Here is a 9,923-nt window from a genome sequence, read left to right as displayed (position 1 = left end):
TTGCCCTGCACATTTTGAATCTGCTGACAAGAAACTTGGAGCAGAAGTAATCAGAGCCCTTGCAAGATTGATTTTTGTCCCCTGCTGGCATATGGCATAGAGGGTGGAAAGGCGCTCATCTCTCACACTAATCTTAACTATTTAGAAGCCATTATTGCAGGATTACAAATCATCAGAATACCCTCTTTTTTTTCTAACAACGTTATTTATTAGCAGGACCTTAAAATTAGTCTTGTGTCTTGGCTTTACACTATTCTTAAAATCAACCCTAATATAAGTTTCATCTAAAAAGCATTGCAGTTAGTACCATCACTTTAATTGCACAAACGTTAAGCCAAATTCCATTTCCAGTTCACATTTTAAAAATAATTCAAACCAAAATGCAAATTGATTCTTGTCTTCAGTTTGTAAGAAATGCTTAAAGTCAACTTGTCATGAAGGAGAAATTGAATCTATTACCTGTGCTCTTCCAGGAAGGAAGATGTACAGAAAGGAGAATAGCGAGATTTAACTGATGTTTGGCTGATATATAGGTATATAAAATCTTAAGTAATACTGATAATGTCACACAATATTACAACATATATTTTCAGTTGAACATTATAAGACAATAAGGCATAAATGGAAATTAAAGGGAAAAATCTGAATGGTTGTCAGGGAACACTTTTTCATTCAGAGAATCATAAACATATGGAATGGTGTGTCAGGCAAAGTTTCTAAGATGAGAATATTGGAGTAATTACAAAATGGATTTATATTCTGAAGACTGAAGTGCACACAATGGGAAAGAGCTTTGAGTCCAATGATTTTTAACCACCATTTCCTCAAAAAAGCACCTCGTGAAAATGCATTTTGCAAGTATTTTCTAAAACTGTGGGGCATCAGAAACATAGAAGTATTTAATTCTTTAAGAAATAGCTATTTCAAAAAAAAAAATCAGATAAGAAAAAAGGAATAAAGAGAGATAATACAGAGATTGGAAGGGAAAGAACCAAGTAAGTGCAAAGGAAGACTTAATGAAAAACTATTTAAATAAAATTGATGTATTAATTCAATTTCAGAAATCCTGACTAAAGGCTGAATACTTGATCAAAGTCACCTTAAAGACATTTTGAGATTTGGTAGATGATATTTTTAGTCTAGTTATACTATTTGCTCTACATATCTTGTACCAAGAAGTTTTTACATATGAATTCAGTCTACCATGTAACCTCCATTTTCTTTCTCCTTCTTATCCAGAACAAATATTGCTGTGAACACACTGAAACGCTAGTCATTCCTAAACATAGCACCTGCTGCTTCACTTTGAATGTACTGCTATGAGCCCACTAAGCAGAGATTCTACATTCAATGTTGTAGTTTGGGGCATTAGAAAGGGCTCTAACAGTTTGCTGGTTTGGTTGGCTGAAACATGGACCAGTGTTTGGGGCATTAGAAAGGGCTCTAACAGTTTGCTGGTTTGGTTGGCTGAAACATGGACCAAAAGGTGTCTCCATAGTGGATTAGTTGAAAGTGCCAAACTTCCCTGGTTTACTGTAGAGGAAAGGATGCAAAGACTTAGGGAGATTGAAATGAATTTGTCATTTAAGACCATTTTACCCATCCTGAGAGGATCCAGAAGACGCAGCTTTAACCATGACCGTGAGAAATAAATTTGCAAGGGGAGCACTAGTACCCTAAAGGAGCTCTGCAATCATTCTTCTCTGTAGGCCACACCCTACAGTGAAAACCGGGGCCATTGAGTTGGGAAACGCAATGGAAGGTGTTGCAGCTGTTATACAAGATGTGATTTCATTGCTTGAAAAAATTAACATACCCCATGTTACCTGGTATGCAGTTATTGATCTGGCAAATGTTTTTTCCTCAACACTTGTTAGTAAAGAAAACCAGAAGCAGGTTGCTTTCAGCTGGCAAAGCCAGTAGCATGTATTTACTATTCTACCTCAAGTGTATATAAACTCTCTAGCCCTATGTCAGAGTTTAGTTCATAGGCATTTTGATCACCTTTCCTTTCCACAAGATATCAGAGTGGTCCATTATATTGATGACATTATGCTGATTGGACCTAGTGAGCAAGAAGTAGAAACTATTCTAGACTTGTTGATAAGACATTTGTGTGTCAGAGCATAAGAAATAAATCTGACAAGAATTTAGGGGCCTGCAGATTCCACACATAAGTGATACTACCACAAATTACACTTTACACATCTTAAAATTTTTTTGTTAGTTATACCTCAATAAAGCTGAAAAAGAAATTCAGGGGCCTTCTACCTGAATTTCTGGAATAAAATTTCTAGGGGTTTGGGGGCATGTTGAGATATCGCTTCTAAGGTGAAAGATAAATTGTTGCACCTGCCCCTCCTAAAACCAAAGAAGACATGCAGTGCCGACTAGACCTCTTCAGATTCTGGAGCCCACATGTTTATCATTTGTGTGTTTTACTTTGGCCCATTTACTGAGTGATAAGAAAAGCTACTAGTGCTGAGTGAAGTTCAGAGTGGGAGAAAGCTCTGCAACAGGCCCAGACTGCTATGCAAAATGCTCTGCCATTTTTGCCATATGATCAAGCAGATCCAATGATGCTTGAAGTGTCAATGGCAGATAAGGAGCCTTTGACAGGCTCCTATAGGTGAGTTGCAGTATAGGCCCTTAGGATTTTGAAATGAAGCCCTGCAATCTTGTGTAGATAATTACTCTCCTTTTGATAAACAGAATGCTTAACCATGGGTCACCAAGTTCCCATGCAACTTGAGCTGCCCATCGTCAACTAGGTGTTATCTGATATACCAAGCCATAAAGCTGGGCACACACAACAGCATCATCAGATGGAGGTGGTAGATGTAACATTAGGCCTGAGCAAGTTCTGAAGGTGGAAGTACGTTATATGATGTGGCCCAAATACCTATAGTCCCCATTCCTACTAGTCTACCTTCTTTCTCCCAGTTTCCACCTATGGCCTTATGGGGCATTCTCTATGATCAGTTGACAGAGGAAGAGAAGACTCAGTCTCAGTTTACAGATGGTTCTGCGTGATATTCAGGCAGCACCTGAAAGTGGACAGCTGTGGCTCTAAAGCCACTTTCTGGAATATTCCTGAAGGACAGTGGTGAAGGGAAATCCTCTGAGTGGACAGAACTTTAAGCAGTGCTCCTGGCTGTTTGGTGTGCTTAGAAGGAGAAATGGTCAGACGTGCAATTTTATATTAATTTCTGGGCTGTGGCCAATGGTTTGGTTGGATGATCAGAGACTTGGAAGAAACACGATTAGAAAGTTGGTCACAAGGAAGCCTGGGGAAGAGATATGTGGATAGATCATTCTGAACAGATGAAAACCTAAAGATATTTGTGTCCCTGTGAATGCTCACCAGAGGGTGAGAATTTAAATAATCAAGTGAACAGGATGACCTGTTCTGTAGACACCAGTCAGTCTCTTTCCCCAGTCACCTGTACCGGTGGACATATGAAAAACGTGGCTATGGTGGCATGAATGGAGGTTATATGTGAACTCAATGACATGGATTTCCACTTACCAAGGTCATCCTGGCTACAGCCACTGCTGGGTGTTCAATTTGCCAGCAGCAGAGACCAATACTGAGCCCCTAGCATGGCACAGTCCCCAGGGTGATCAGCCAGCTACCTGGTGACAGATTTATTATATTGGATTGCTTCCATCATGGAAGAAGCAGCATTTTGTTCTTACTGGAATAGACAATTATTCTGAATACAGATTTGTCTTCCCAGCATGCAATATTTCTGCCAAAACTACCATCTGTGGACTTACAGAATGCTTTATCCACTGTCATGGTATTCTACACAGCATTGCTTCTAATCAAGGAATTTACTTCATAGTAAAAGAAGTGGGGCAATGGGCCCAGGCTCATGGAATTCACGCTTTTACCATGTTCCCCACCATCCAGAAGCAGCTAGTTTGATAGAATGGTGGAACAACCTTTTGACGATTTAGTTACAGTGCCAACTAAAAGGCAATACCTTTCAAGACAGGGGCAAGGTTCTCTAGAAGACTGTATATGCCTTAAATCAGTGTAAAATCTATTGTGGTATTTCTACCATAACCAGGTTTCATGGGTCCAGGAATCAAAGGGGTGGAAATGAGGGTAGCATAACTGTAAATTTATACTCTGCTGGTCTAGAGATCTTAGTTCTAAAGGGAGAAATGCTTCCACTAGAAGGCACCACAATGATCCCCCTGAACTGGAAGTTAAGATTGACATCTGGCTATTCCAGACTTCTCATATCTCTGAATTAATAGGCGAAGAAGGGATTTTTGGTGTTGGCTGAGGTGATTGATCCCAACTACCAGTTGGAAGCTGTACTAAAACTCCACAATGGAGGTAAGGAAGAATATATCCAGAATATTGATGATCCCTTAGGGCATCTAGTATTACCATGCCCCTGATGGAAAGTCAATGGAAGACTGTAAGAACCCAATTTGGGCAGAAGCGCTAATGAGATCCTTTAGGAATAAAGATTTGGCTCACCTCAACACATAAAGAACCACAACTGGTTGAAGTTCTTGCTGAAGATAAAGATAATATGGAATAAATAGTAGAAGTAGATAGTTATAAATACAGCTATGACTATGTGACTAGTTACAGAAATGAGATCTGTAATTGTCATAACTATACCCTCCTTATTTTGTTATCAATATATTTGTTTTTTTGTGTGTGACTAATATTTTTATTTTCCTTCCTTTTAGCCCTTTATCAGGTAACATAAGATGCATTCACTAATATCACAGTATTCAATATTGTTAACTTTACCTCAAGGTATTTAAGTTACAAGATATCAAGGAGAAGAGTAAACATCAACCAAAAACTTTGCATCCTCTTTTGGGGAAAATATTAGGATGTTTTCAGTTGTACACAGAATAGTTGTATCATATTAGGCAGAAGAATGACCTTAGTAAGCTCTTTATTAGAAGATTAAGTATGATTTGAGGAGATCTGTATGGGTGCCAAGTTGATACAGAGTGGGCTTGCAATGGTTAATTTTATGTCAACTTGAAGAGTGTTTAAATGTTGGTGAGATTAACATTTAAATTGATGAACTGAGGGTAAAGCAGATGCCCCTCAAAAACGTGGATAGGCTTTATCCAAGCAGTTGAAGGTCGGAATAGAATGAAAAGACCGATCTCCCTGAACAAGAGGGAATTCCCCGGCGGACTGCCTTCAGACTTCATTTGCACCACTGGGAAGTGATTGGGTTCCTTACATGGCAAAAGAGGTTTTTCATATGTGATTAAGTTAAGGAACTTGAAATGGGAAGATTATACTGAATTCTCTGGTGAATCTAATGTCATCAAAAGGGTCCTTATAAGAGGGAGGAAGGAAGGTCAGAGTCTCCAGCCTGTTGGCCTTCAGGCTGGATCTGCACCATCAGCTTTCCTGGGGCTCAAGCCCATCAATCCATACTGCAGATTTTGCACTTGCCAGCCTCTACAATCACATGAATCAATTACTTATAATGAATTTCTTCCTACATATGTACACATCCTATTGGTTTTGTTTCTTTGGAGAACGCTAACTGATATATACTTCATTTTTATTTTTGGTTTGGATATTTATAATCAAAATAATTGTTTTCTGACAATTGCTTCATTTTATGCTTGTTATAAAAAGAGATGGAAATGCTTAAAGAATCCCTGTAGGATTAAAACATTGTCTTTAAGAAATTTATTTCACCCTGTGTTTGACCAAATGAAGGTGTTTACATAATCCCTAGGATGAAGAATTTCTATTAGAATTTTTTTTTTTAATGTTAAAAGGAAATATGTAAAGATAAATGCAGGCCTATTCAGGAAACTTATGGAACAGAAATTGTTTTATGAACTAGGAGAATAGTCACTTACTTTTTTAGGGTGAATATTGTATAGCTCCTTGTATTTGGTACTACATTAGTCATATTTCACAAGAGCACTGGGTCCTAGAGTTATTCTTTAACAATATTGCTTCACGTGTGAAGTTAGCAGCTCTCCCAATGAGACTGTAAGCTTTGGATAAATAGAGAATGTGGCATAACTTTTTTACCCCAATAGCACCTATCAGAAATAATGTATTAAATATAGTGCAGCATAGCATTTGACTATGTAGTATAATGCATAAATGTAGCAAATGCTCAATAAATACTATACTTGTGGTTTGACTATTGACCACTATGTCTTTCTTTCCCTGATCAATTGATCACTTGGATAAACTGAATCACCTGAAGCAAGATTAAGAATAAAATTCATGGCAAAGAAAATGAGCCCACAGAAAGGAATTATTGCTAGAGATAATACAGGTCAACAACATAAATACGAAGGTATTAGTTTCCTATAGTTGCTGTAACAAATTACCACATACTTACTGGTTTAAAACAACACAAATTTTCTTACTATTTTGTAAATCAGAAGTCTAAAAATGGTTCTTAGAAGTCTAAAATCAAGATGTTGTCAGGGCTGCGTTCCTTTTGGAGTCTCTAGGGGAAAATCCTTTTTTTTTGCTTTTCCCAGCTTCTAGAAGCTGCTTTATTCCTTGACTGGTGCCTCCTTTTTAGCGATGGCATTTCTCCAACCTGTGCTTCCATCATCACATCTATTTCTCTATGACCTTCATGTCTCCCTCCTATAAGAACCCTTTTGATTACATTAGATTCACCCAGATAATTCATGATAATCTTCCCATTTCAAGATCCTTAACTTAATAACATATGAAAAGTCTCTTTTGCCATGTAAGGTAACAAAATCACATGTTTGAGAGATTAAAACATGGAAGTCTTTGGCGGGGGCATTATTTTGCCTACCGCGAAAGCCAATATTTATTAAAAGAGTTTGGCATTTTTTCTTAAAAATAGAAAATGTGTATGTCTTTTTGTTTTTTCCAAATAAATTTAAAATCAAATAAGTCTGGATTATGCATGTGGGAGGATTCCACAATGAAATGTGTTTTGATGTTTCAACAGCAGATGTATCACCCAGGGACACTCTCCTTAGGAAACAGCAAGAACCTCCTGCCTACTTTCTCTTCTAGCTTGGAATTCATCTCCTCACCAGCTGCCAACATTAAACTGTAGTGAGCATCTTGGTTTATGGTCCTTTCAAGCTAAAATCTGTTATACCGATAGAGAAATTGTAATACTTATGTAAATCAATAATTGCAATAAATGTGACACCATAAATTCATAGCATGCCCAGAGTGTTATTAGCTGCAACATTTATGTTTAGCATGTTTAACCTATTGAACAACATATACAATGTAATTCATTTGCATTCCTACCTAGGTGTATCTTCAATTTTCCAATTTATTTTTTTACGAAGATACAATCTTGGATTTAGGAATTAAAACAATTATGGAATTAAAATAATGTTTAAATAATCCAAATTATGTTGTAAATATTTTGGTAGGTTCTTTATGGCGTCAACATGATAACATTTTTGAATAAGGCTGGGAAGCTCTTACTAGAGCTTTTCTTTCCCTCTCTGTCCTAGATCCAAATAAGTCTTATTAGAAACTAGAAGAAGACTCATGTTGATGGTTCTAGGTGAACCCAGGTTTCAGATTTAGAAAGTTTATTTGCTCTCTTAATTTTAGTATCTGTTTCTATGTTAGTGTTAAAAGTTAATCATACCTTTTTTCTCTCGCTCTCTCTACACCTTCTAGAGTTTGCATGAGAATAGCCATTCATTTACTTATCAAGTAATTTTTAAGCACATCATGCATGTGTGAAAAACTGGAGATACAAAGTAAGAAAGACATGATGTCTGCTCCTAGGGTGTGGTGGGGGAGCAGTCATTAATAGTCATACAAATAACACATCAATATAAATACAATTATGATAAGTACTACCAAGGGAAAGTACGACTACAACATACAGCGGTATATTTAACCTAGTCAGGGGATGCGAGAAGACTGCCCTCAAAAAGTACTTTTAGGCTGAAGTGGGACAAATTTTATTTGAGAATATTTTCTCCAACTAGTTATTTTTCTACTACGACTATAAACTTTTTATACTGTAGACCAAATTTTTTTTGCACAAATATTATTTGTTGTGGCTTCAATGAAACAAAGATCTGCTACCACTCACTGACTTCAAGAAATTTCTGTAATGTTCATTGTTCCTGCAGGGCCATTGTCCATCTTGGCCCTGGAAATGCAGTTAAAGCTTGATCAGATACTTGGATTTTGACAATTTACAGACCATCCTTATTTACTAAATTTATTTTTCTTGAATAAATTTAGGCTCAGCTTAGGATGTCTGATTTTCAGGTGAAGTTTGACAGCAGCTCTTTCTTTAGACAAATAACAGATCCCGTGGCAGAGCTCCTTGATATGGGTATCACCTGTGCTCTCCACTGCAAGGCTCAATTCCAGCAATCAGGAAGGAGGAACAACCAACCTATTTTCGTGCTTAACGTGCCTTTACTCCCTTTGCTGAGATTATTTCATTCAAGTTACTAATGAGAACAATTGGTAACCCTCCTTACAGTGTTATGTAGAAATTTCTCAAGATTTATTTCAAATAATTATATGAATCTCTCGTAATCTAAATTGGTGAGCATCTATCTAGAAAGAGCTATAATATGTGCTGCCATTGCATAACAATTTAAATGGACAGACCCATTGTCAATTTTGAGATGTTTCATTTAAATCTCTCTAATAAAAAAAAAGCCATTTTTGTTATACTTGGGTATGTTTGTGAAGTTATGGAATAGAAAGCTTCATCCTTCATTTGGAAAGGGCATTCCACTTCTCTTAACATCGAGAGATACCGCTAGTGCCTTGACACAGTCTAGAGCACTATTTAGTTAAATTTAGCAATCATTTGGAGAGTCACTATGCTTACTGCTTCAGAGCTCTGCTTGGAAAGTAGATAGCCTGGATCTGAATCTTGGCACTGCTTATACCAGCTGTAATCTTTGTGAAACTGCTTAACCTCTGTCTTCTCATGTGAGAAAATCCATGATCTACCTATAGGCTTGTTGTAGGAATTAATTAGGTAATGCATTGCATAGTGTCTGGTGTGTCGTAAAAGACTCAATGCTGATTATTATTATCAGAACTGAATTTTGTAACATACGCTAGCTAAGCAGTGTTGTGGATGCTAGGCCTCGTGATTAGGGAGATGGGGGTGCTGGAGAAGTCACATGTAGTACCAAGCAAATGCTACTTTCTGTTTGGAGAGGTGGAGGGTAGGGGTGACAAAAATCTACCTGAGATGATGGGGGTGCTGGAGAAGTCACATGTAGTACCAAGGAAATGCTACTTTCTGTTTGGAGACGAGAAGGTGAGCAGAAAGAGGTAGATTTAGAAATGTTTCTCAAATCAAGTGACTTTGGAGCAAATTCTTAAAGAATTACAAGTGTTTTACCTGTGGAGTATTAGGGGAAGAGCTTTGGAGGCAGGGGAAATATTTAAAAAATGTGGAAAACACCTTTGGCAAAGAGCACAGTGGGACTTTTGCATTGAGGACATGGTGGGCAAGAGGCTGCAAAGGTAAGTTGGGGAGAAGTTATCTATACAGTAAAATCCTCGTTCAGCCCTCAAATCCAACTAGATGAAATATTACCAAGAAGGGATTTGAGATGGTTCAAGCAGTTCGGTGACAGCATATATCACAAGGGGTAAGTCTATATATTATCATTTGTCAGAGCCAACAAGCTATCAAAATATTCTCATTTTTAGCTATGGTAGTTTACATACATTATTCAGTATATTGAGGTGCAATTTTTACATGTTGTCTGAGGGTCTTAGACCATACATAGTCTCCAAAATGTGCAACCTATGAACTGAAAGTAATCTCAATATATGCTACCAAAATCATGTGAAATTCAATCTCATCTTGCCAGCCCTAACAAAATTGTGAAGGTCAGGCTCGTCTCTCATTTTCTCATTCCTTATCAATTCATGTCTCTCAATCTCTCTCTGC

This window comes from Pteropus alecto, unplaced genomic scaffold, assembly GCF_000325575.1.
Source record: "Pteropus alecto unplaced genomic scaffold, ASM32557v1 scaffold86, whole genome shotgun sequence".
In the NCBI taxonomy this organism is placed as follows: domain Eukaryota; kingdom Metazoa; phylum Chordata; class Mammalia; order Chiroptera; family Pteropodidae; genus Pteropus; species Pteropus alecto.
Note: the sequence above shows the minus strand (reverse complement) of the source record.